A 9,642-nucleotide genomic window follows, 5' to 3' on the forward strand; every position below is an offset into this window, starting at 1 on the left:
AGGATTTGGGACAGTATCATTGAAAATTCCCAGAAAATTCCCCAAGTCTGTCTCAAATTCATCACGAGTAGGGCAGAGGTGACAGCAGGGATGTCCCTGATGATGTCACTGCCCCTATGTGAAACTTTCTTGCAGCAGCCTTGGGATATCCTCAATGGCTTTTTGGCACCACTCAGGCACCGCACAGCTGCCGGCGCTACTGGAGCCACCATGGTCACCACAGGGACTCAAGAGGATTTTGTCAATGACCCCAAGTGCCTCCAGCAGGTGATCCTTGGCAAGGCGGGTGCTGGCCTCCCACAGCTGCTCAAACTTGGCCACTTTGGCCATCAAGGCCTTAAGGACATCAGGGGACACCTTGTTTCTCCCGTTCAGGATAGCCTCGATGTCCCTGAGCTTCCACTCCATATTCCAGTAGAACAAGGTGGCCCTGTGACACACGGCCACCAAGCGCTGCAGCGGCTCCAGGGCCACCTCTGCCCAATGTCCCCCTCCTGGTGGCCACCACAGCCTCTCCCATGGCCTCAATGCTGGCTGCCACCACCGGGGCACCGTGAGTGGCCACTTCCAAGGTCACCTCCTCCTTGTCTAGGGACACCATCAGCTGCTGGGCTGTGACCAGCTGCTCACAGAGCTTGTTGGCCTCCCTGGCCAGCCAGTCCCAGTTGTCCACGAGCTTGGCCACCAACTCCTGCTAGGCACTGGCTGCGGCTCTCACATTGGCCTGGGTGGTCCTGGGGGTGGCCCAGAGGGTGGCCAGGGCCTGGCCCAGGGAGGGGACACCATGGTGGCCCAGCGAGCGGACATCACCTTTGTTCAGGGTCGAATGGAGGCTCCGGGTGAAGTTATTCAGGTCCTCATACAGGGAGTCTGGGAACTTGGCCCAGTGTGGCCCCATCAAGGTGGCCACCATCTCGTCCAGGGTGTTCACCATGGCCACCAGCACCTGCAGCTGAGGAGGGGACACCTGAGGAGGGGACAGGGGAGATGTCAGGGACCTGGTGGCACTAGTGGCCTCCTGGGGTGGCCCCTGTCCCTGACGGGTCCCTTTTGCCCCTTTGTCAGCGTCTTGTCCCCGCTGCCCCCCCGCCAGCCCCTGTGTCCTCTCCATCCCCCAATGCCCCCTCCCCACCCCCCTGTCGCACCTTTTGGAGCTCTACACTCACTGGGGACACCTTGGGCATGCTCTGGCAACGCTCCGGGGGTCGAAGGTGCCTTGGGATGTCCTTGGTGGCTCTTTGGCACTGCTCAGCCACCCCAAAGACACTGGGGCTGGTGGGATCATCATTGATATAGAACTTGAAGATTTCATCAAGTGCCTTCAGCAGGTGATCCTTGGCCAGGCAGGCGTTGGCCGCCCACAGCTGCTCTGCCATGGCAACCTGGGCCACCAAGGCCTCAGGGACATCAGGAGATGTCTCATTTGTCCCCTCCAGTGCAGCCTCTGTCTCCCTGAGCCGCCATTGAAGCTCCCGGGGGAACGACGTGTCTTCGTCACATGCGGCCACCAAGCGCTCCAGATGCCCCAGGGACGCCTCCACCCGCTGTCTCACCATGTTGGCCCTTGTTGCCTCGCTGGCAGCCACCATGGCCTCTCTCCTCACCTGGCCTTCATGCCCAGCCACCACCTCGGCCCCCTCCTACCTGCCCCGGGCCTGATCCAGCTCCACCATGTTTTCCTGAGCTGCCCCATAACAGGCAGCCTCGTCTTGCAGCTCCCTGGCCCAGGCGGTGGCTGTGGCCTCCTCAGAGGCTGCCTCAGTGGCCACCTCCCTGCAGGTGTTGTGGAGCTTGGTGGCTTTCCTGGCCAGCTTGGCCCACCTGTCCTTGAGAATATCCAGGGCCATGAACCAGCTTATGTACGGCCATATCACACGCCTCTGGGGGGTCCCTGAGGTGCTCTCATAGGCAGCCAGGTCCTGGCTCAGGGAGGTGAGAGGGTTATTATCATCGTTGGTGGCATTCCAGAGCCGCCAGGTGTCATCAGTGCGGTACAGGGTGGCACGGAGTTCCCTGGTGAATTCCTCCAGGTCCCGGTGCAGGCTCACTGCAGACCCAAGCAGCATCTCGTTCTCCCTGGGCAGGGTGGCCAGCAGCTCACCCAGGATGGCCACAGCGCTGTCCTGTGGCTGCAGCAGGGCCGGGGACAGCTGGGGAGGGGACAGGGGAGGTGTCAGTGACCTGGTGGCACTTACGGCCTCCTAAGCTGGCCCATGTGACCTCCTGGGGTCCCCTTTGTTCCCTCCCTGGAGGGCTCTGCTGTGCTCCCTGTCCCTTTTTCACTCCCCCGACCCCTCTGCTCCCCCCTGCCACCTCCTGTTGTCCCCCCCCTTCACCTCTGTGTCACATCCCCCCTTCCTCCTATGCCCTCCTGTCCCTTTTGGGACCTCCTGTCACCCCTGCCACCCCTGTGTCCCCTCTGTCCCCCACCCTCTCCATGTCCCCTCTGTCACTGGCGTGTCCCCTTTGTTCCCCCCCCCCCCCCACTCTGGGATTGTCGCACCTCGACGGGCTTCGAGGGTCTCCATGGCAGCTGGGGAAACTCCAGAGACACTCCGGGGATGCCTTGGGGACACTCCTGGGACTCTCCGGGTGACAAACATGCCCGGGTAAAGGTTGGGGACATGCAGGAACGGGACGCAGCCAGATGGAGGAAACAGGAAGAGGTGATGACACTGCCCTCCCTCCCCCCACTCTGGAACCAGGGCAGGGCCCCAGTGTCCCCCTCCTGTTGGGAACACTGTGTGGACATCGGGGACATGGTGGTGACCCAAAACAGGACAGGGGATGTCAGGGTGGCTCCGGTGTCCCCAAGGGAAGGACATGGGGATGTCCCCAAGGGAAGGGCATGGGGGTATCCTGAAGGGAAGTACATGGGGGTGTCGCCAGAGTCCCCAACAGGACCCCGGTGAGTCCCTGGTGTCCCCAGCTGGACATCAGGGGGACACTTGAGCCTTGTCGGGGACAGTGGGGCAACACCAGGGCCATGTGGGGACACTCAAGGGACATCGGGGTCCCATTCGGGAGCCCTGCCCAGGCCCCACAGGTGGGGGGGGGGGTAGAGGGGACAGTGACGTCACCTCTTCCTGCTTCCTCCATCTGGCTGTGCCCCATTCCTGTGGGTCCAAAACTGTCACCTGGGTGTGTTTGTCACCTGGAGTACCTCAGTGTCCCCAGAGCGTCCCCGGAATTTCCCCAGTGGCCACGGAGCCCCTCAGGGTGTGACAATCCTGGCGTGGGGAAACATGGGGGTGGCAGAGGGGACAAGAGGGTGTGGCAGGAAGTGGTGAGGTGACAGAGGGGTGGACGGGACTGAGACTCGCAGAGAGAGGAGACAGTGGGAGGGTGGCAGGGGGTGGCAGAGGGGATGAGGGCCTGGAAAAGGGACAGAGGGGACAGCACAGCCCTCCAAGGAGGGGACACAGGGCACCCCAGGAGGGCACAGGCACCACTGCAGGAGGCCACAAGTGCTACGAGGTCCCTGACGACTCCCCTGTCCCCTCCTCAGCTGCTGGAGGCTCTGGTGGCCGTGGTGGCCACCCTGGGCGAGCTGGTGGCACCGTGACTGGGCCAGACTGGGGCAGGCAGCTGCTGACCGTGTCCCCAAGGTCCTTCCTGCGCGTGTCCCTGAGAACCTTCATCAATCACCTCCAGGACACTGTGGGCCAGAGTTTCATCTTTCTGGCCCATAGTGGTGTCACCCTCTGGTGTCACCGCAGGGTCACCTCTCCGGACCCCTACACGTTCTCCCTGGATGACTTTGATGTCCTCACCCTGAGGCACTGCCGTGTTCCCTCCCTGGGCCAGGCCCTGGCCAGCCTTGAGGCCACCCCGGGACCACCTGGGCCGATGTGAGAGCTGCAGCCAAGGCCTGGCAGGAGCCGGTGGACACCTTCATGGAGATCTGGTCCCAGCTGGCTGAGGAGGCCAGCAGGCTGCGCAATGCCTGGGCAGAAGAGGTCACCATGAGGGGACAGCAGGCACAGGTGGCCCTGGGGCTGCTGGAGCACTTGGTGGCCACGTGTGACAGAGCCATAGTGTACCCCCGGGAGCTGCAGCGCCAACTCGGGGACATCGAGTTGGCCCTGGAGGGGACATCCCCCGATATCCCCAGGGCCTTGGCGCCCACATTTGAAGAAGCCACTGCGTTCCTCCAGGAGTTGCGGCAGCAGGCTGAGCACATCAAGGCCACCATGAAGGGGACAGAGGAGCCATCCCCTGATTTCTGTGCAGTCTTGCTGGCTGTGGTGGCCAAGGCCAAGTGGCTGTGGGATGCCAGCGGCCACCTGGCCACGCATCACCTGCTGTGGACACTTGGGGACATGCACCCCTTCTCCTTGTGTCCCCTTCCTGGCCACGATGGCCCTGGCTGCACGGTGGGTGAGCGGTGCCAATGCGTCGTGGAGGAAATCCCGAGGCTGCTGCAGGAATGCCCCTGTCACCGTGAAGGCGTCATTACGGTGTCACCACTGCAGAGACTTGAGGACATTCTGAGGGCATTCTTGACAAGCTTGGGGCAGAGGTCTCAATGAGTGAGCCCCCTCAGTGCCTTGCAGCAGACTCGGCTGGGACTTGGGAGTCTGGGAGTGTCCCTGGGCAGTCCCCACCTCTGAGCACTGATCCCACCCTGGGGGGGCACTGCGATCCCCCAAAAACCGCACCTGCAGAAACCCCCTTCAGTGCTCCTGACACCCCCTCGAGCACCTGCACCCTCCCCTCATAGTGCACTGGGAAACCCCCAAAAACCGCATCCCCCTTCCCACCCGCCCTTGAGCATTGATCCCCCTTGAGCACCAGGACCACCGGAGACCCCCCAAATCACCAAGCAACGGGACCCCCCTCTCGAGCATTGACCCCCTCATCGTGCACCGGGACCACCAGAGACCCCCTCCCGAATATCACCAAGCACCGGGACAACCCCTGCGTGCACTGGGACAACCGGAGACCCCCACCCCGAATCACCGAGACCAGCAGACCCCCCCGCAAACCTTGCCAGCCTCGGGCACCAGACCATCCGAGACCCTCCCGAATCACAGAGCACCGGGACCCCCCCTCATGCACAAGCACCGGGACACCCCCCGTGCATTGACCCCCCACTCACCGAGCACCGGGACTGGGACTGGACCCCCTCTCGAACGCCAGGACCTGCCCGGGCACCGGGACCCCCCGGGCACCAGCACCCCTGTGCACCGGGACTGGGACCGGCCCCCCCCCCGTGTACCCACTCAGGATCCCCGATTTCCCCTCAGAACTCTCCAAAACCCCCCAAATCCCCTCAGGATTCCCCAAATCCCCTCATGACCCCTCACATCCCCTCAGGACCATCAGTTCTCCCTCAGGACTCACCAAAACCCTTCACGACCCCTGCCAAACCCCCTCAGAAGCCTCCACATCCCCTCAGCAATTCCTAAATCCCCTCATGAGCCCCCACAACCCCCCTCCCCCGATCACCTCAGGATTCCCAAACACCTCAGTTCCTCCCCCAATCCCCTCACGATCCCCAGCACCCCCTCAGGATCCCTCAAACTTTCTCAGAACGCTCCAAAACCCCTCCAAAACCCCTCAGGATTGCCCAAATCCTCCCTCATGACTCCTCACATCCCCTCAAGATCCCTAAACCTGCTCACAACCCCCGAGACCCCTTCAGGGCCTCCCAAACCCCCTCAGGATCCCCCAGATATCCTCAGGACCCCCAATTTCTCCTCAGGAGTCCAAATTCTCTCTCATGACACCCCAGGCCCTCTCAGATCCCCCAAAAACCCCTCAGGACCCCCGGCTCTCCCTCAGGACCCCACAAACCCACTCAAGATCCCCCAAATCCCGTCGGAACGCCTCACATCCCCTCAGGACCCCCCCAGTCCCTCTCAGAATCCCCCAAATCCCCTCACGCCCTCGGTTTCACCCTCCGCACCCTCCAAACCCCCTCAGGACCCCCAAAATCCCCTCACATCTCCTCAGCCCTCCCCAATCCCCTGAATCCCCCCACCACCTCCTCACCGTCCCTCCCCCCCCGCTCCCGGTGCTGACCGCGGTCGCTGTCGCCCATCCCGCGCTGCCGGGGGTGGCCCGAGGCTCCCTCGGCGCCCGCAAATTCCCGCACCGCCCCCTCCCCCCGAGCCTCGGCCCCGCCCCGCCGCTTTAGGCGCGCCTCGTGAGGCGGCTCCGCCATTTCGTCTCGCGTCGTCAGCGGGTTCGGTTCTGTGCCTGGACCGGTGCCTGTCCCGGGACTCGTTCCCCACCCGAGCGTCCCCGAGGTGTCCCGGCCGGGTCCCCAGTGACGATGGAGCTCCAAGAGGTGCGACAGGAAAGGGGAGAGGGGACACGGAGAGGACAGCAGGGACGGGATGGGGAGGGGACCCGGCCAGTAGCGGAGATAATGGGGAAGAAGGAACAGGGGGGGATGGGGGGGACACTGGACGTGGCGGGAGGGGACAGGGTGGGGCAAAGGGGGCAGGCGAGAGTGGCAGGAAGGGGGGAGGTGACAGAGGGGTGGAAGGGGGGTACAACACGGGGTGGTGAAAGGGGGCAGTGGGGGATGGAGGGGGGGGACGGTGGGGATGGCAGAGGGGATGGGGAGGGGGGGGGTGGCAGAAGGACAGAGGGGACAGCAGAGCCCTCCAGGGAGGAGCAAAGGGGACCCCGGGAGGCCACAGGGGCCACCGGAGGAAGCCATAAATGCCACCAGGTCCCTGATACCTCCCCTGTCCCCTGCCCAGGTGCCCTCTCTCCAGCTGCTGGATCGGCCAGTCACCGTGGTGGCCACCCTGGGCACGGTGGTGGCTGCCGTGACCGGGTCACACAGGGACGTGCGGCAGCGTGTGTCCCCAAAGTTCCTGCATGCCGTGCTGAGGAGATTCACCCAGAGCCTCTGTGAGACCCTGGACCACGGGGATGTCACCTCCCTGGGCCACCGTGGTGTCCCATCCCTGGGCCGGGCCCTGGCCGCCCTTGGGGCCACACCTGGGACCTCCTGGGCTGATGTGAGCACCGCGGCCAAGGCCTGGCAGGAGGTTTTGGCCATGCTCAGGGTGAGATGGGACTGGCTGCAGAAGGAGGCCAATGAGATGTGCAACATCTGCTGGGATGCGAACCCCTCCTGGGCCAAGGACCTGTGGTTAAACACCTTCAGGGAGAGATCTGGGGACAACCTGGTAGCCACACCCTGGTGGCTGCCGGTGACCCTGGACAGGCTCGAGGGGGCCTCGGCAGGGGCCATGCACAATGCTCAGGTGGCAGCAGCCGTCACTGAGGAAGAGGAAGCTACCAGCGAGGCCATGGATGAGGCCGTGGTGGCCACCAGCCGGGCGAGGGCGGCCACCTGGAGGGGACACTGGGCAGTGGTGGCTGTGGGGACGCTGAAGCGTTTGGTGGATGCGTGTGACAAAGCCATCGAGTTCATCTGGGTTATGCAATGCCAGTTTGAAGAGATTGAGGACACCCTGAAGACAAAGCAGATGTCCCCCAATATCCTTGAGGCCTTGGTGACTGACGTGGCTGAGTTTGAGCGGCTGTGGGATGCCAGCGCTCGCCTGGCCTCGCATCACCTGCTGCCGACGCTGTGGGATATCCACAACCTCCTGTTGAGTCCCTACGCTGGCCCAGGTGGCCCCGGTGGCCCGGGTGGCCCCTGCAGCCGCGCAGTGGCCAAGCGGTGCCGAAAAGCCATCAAGGATATCCCGAGGCTGCTGCGGGGACAGTGATGTCACTACTGTCATGTGTCATGAGGTATCACTGGGGACACTTGTGGATACTCAGTTGCCACCAGCTCCTTGTGTCACCAAGAGCCCTTCTGTTGTATTGCACTAGATAGTTATTTACTTGGTTGCACTGGGTGTTGGAAAAAAATGTTATTGGGTCACATGGATGGTGTATTCCCCCTCATGTGGTTCCTCCCTCACCCTCCTGGTCTCTGTATCCCTGGTGGTCTGCCCCACAGGTGGTCCCTCCCCTTGCCCCTCCCCAGTGTTATCCCATTGGCTGCGGTCCCCTTTCTCCGCCCCCATCACCTGGGGCATAAAACCCTACCACAGGTGAGGTTCAGCCTCTTTCCTGCCTGGGTGGTCTCCATCTCCAGGTGTATCCTGACACGAGCCAACAAACAGGATACTTGCTCCCACGTGGGGAAGAGTGCTCCTCGTCTTTTGTCTCATTCATGCCATTTCGTGTGGACTTGAGTATTGAGCAAGCCGGCTCTGGATTGCATTAAGCCTAGAGACCCATGGAATATCGCAGGTGGCGCCCAACGTCTCATCTCCCGCGACGGCCATGAAGTAGCTGGTATTTCCATCTGTGGATTACATTAACTTTTGGACTTCCACCTTCCTCTGTCTACTTTGTCACGTTTTAGTCAGCAAGAAGCCCTGTATTGTGAATAAATTCGTGTTGTTTTCTTTTTTAGAAAACCAGTTAGAGATAGTTAGCTTTTCGTTTGCGTTTCATTGTTTAACTTTCATTTGTTAAATATCAACAATCATAAGTTTTTCTATGTTTCTAACAGGTCATGAAAGGGGGGGCAAATTTGAGGTCAAGATATAGTGTTATCTTGGGCATCTTGCGATATTATGCCCAACCCCTCTCCCTTCACCGTTGCCCTGCCGTTACCCCCTGCTATAAATTACCCTGCTCAATTGTTAATAAAGGCCATTTCACCACCCAGCACATCGGTGTCAGCGTGTGCTTCATCCTGTGGCAGGGTGCTGCCACTGTGTCGCCCTCAACCCGGGACACCACGTCCTGAGCGGCGGCAACATAAATGTTAACTCTGACTCTGCCTAAGACCAAATTGGGGCCTTGTTAACAGCAAAGGCTCAACAGGGAGATGGGACAGTGTCCACATGTTTCCCTGTGTTCCTGATAATTCGGGAAGAATTCCTCAAGAGGGATTTGAAAGGGCAGCCAGAGCAAATCACCCCTCCTGCGGTTTCCGATACCCCTCCCCAAGAACCCTCTGCCCCTGAACTGAGCAAGGCTTCCCAGCAATTCCAGGGTACCGGGCACTGCCGTTGCTATCCTGGCCTTCTGCCTCTCTCCCAGTACCCCGGCCCTGGCAGTTGTGATACGGCTGACCACATGGCTGGAGCCCAAACAGGCGGCAGCCACGTGTTTCAGCCCCCCACCTGCCCTTCTTCTCCTCACAACCCCTTTCACCCACCTATCCCCTCCCCCAACCCCTTCTGGTCTCACAACCCCTTCCTTCCCTTGCGACGCTCCTCCCCCTCCCTTTGAGTCCCCACCCCCATTACATCATCCTGTAACCTCACCCCTGGTTCCCATGGTTGCCCCGCCCCCTTGCCTGTAGCCCACGCTGCCTTACCTGGGTCCCAAGACAGTGGGGCCGAAGGCTGGGGGGTGGGGCTGAGGGCTGGGGAGTGGGGCCCTGCACGGTTCTCACAGGGGTGGGGCAGGGGGAAGGGATGTCTCTCCTCCCACTCACCAAGCCACCGGGGTGGGAGGGGCAGAGGTAAGAGGTGTATCCCCTCCCACTCTCCATGGGGGTGGGGTGAAGGCTGTTTCCCCGCATGCTTCCCAAGGCACGGGGGCTGGGGCAGGTGGTGGTCCCCCCACCGGGTCCCATGGGGGTGGGCCTGAAGGGAGGAATCCTGGGTCCAAAACAGGGAGGAAGAAGTCATCCCCTTGGTAGCC

This window comes from Melospiza melodia (genome assembly GCF_035770615.1).
Source record: "Melospiza melodia melodia isolate bMelMel2 chromosome 7 unlocalized genomic scaffold, bMelMel2.pri SUPER_7_unloc_1, whole genome shotgun sequence".
NCBI lineage: Eukaryota > Metazoa > Chordata > Aves > Passeriformes > Passerellidae > Melospiza > Melospiza melodia.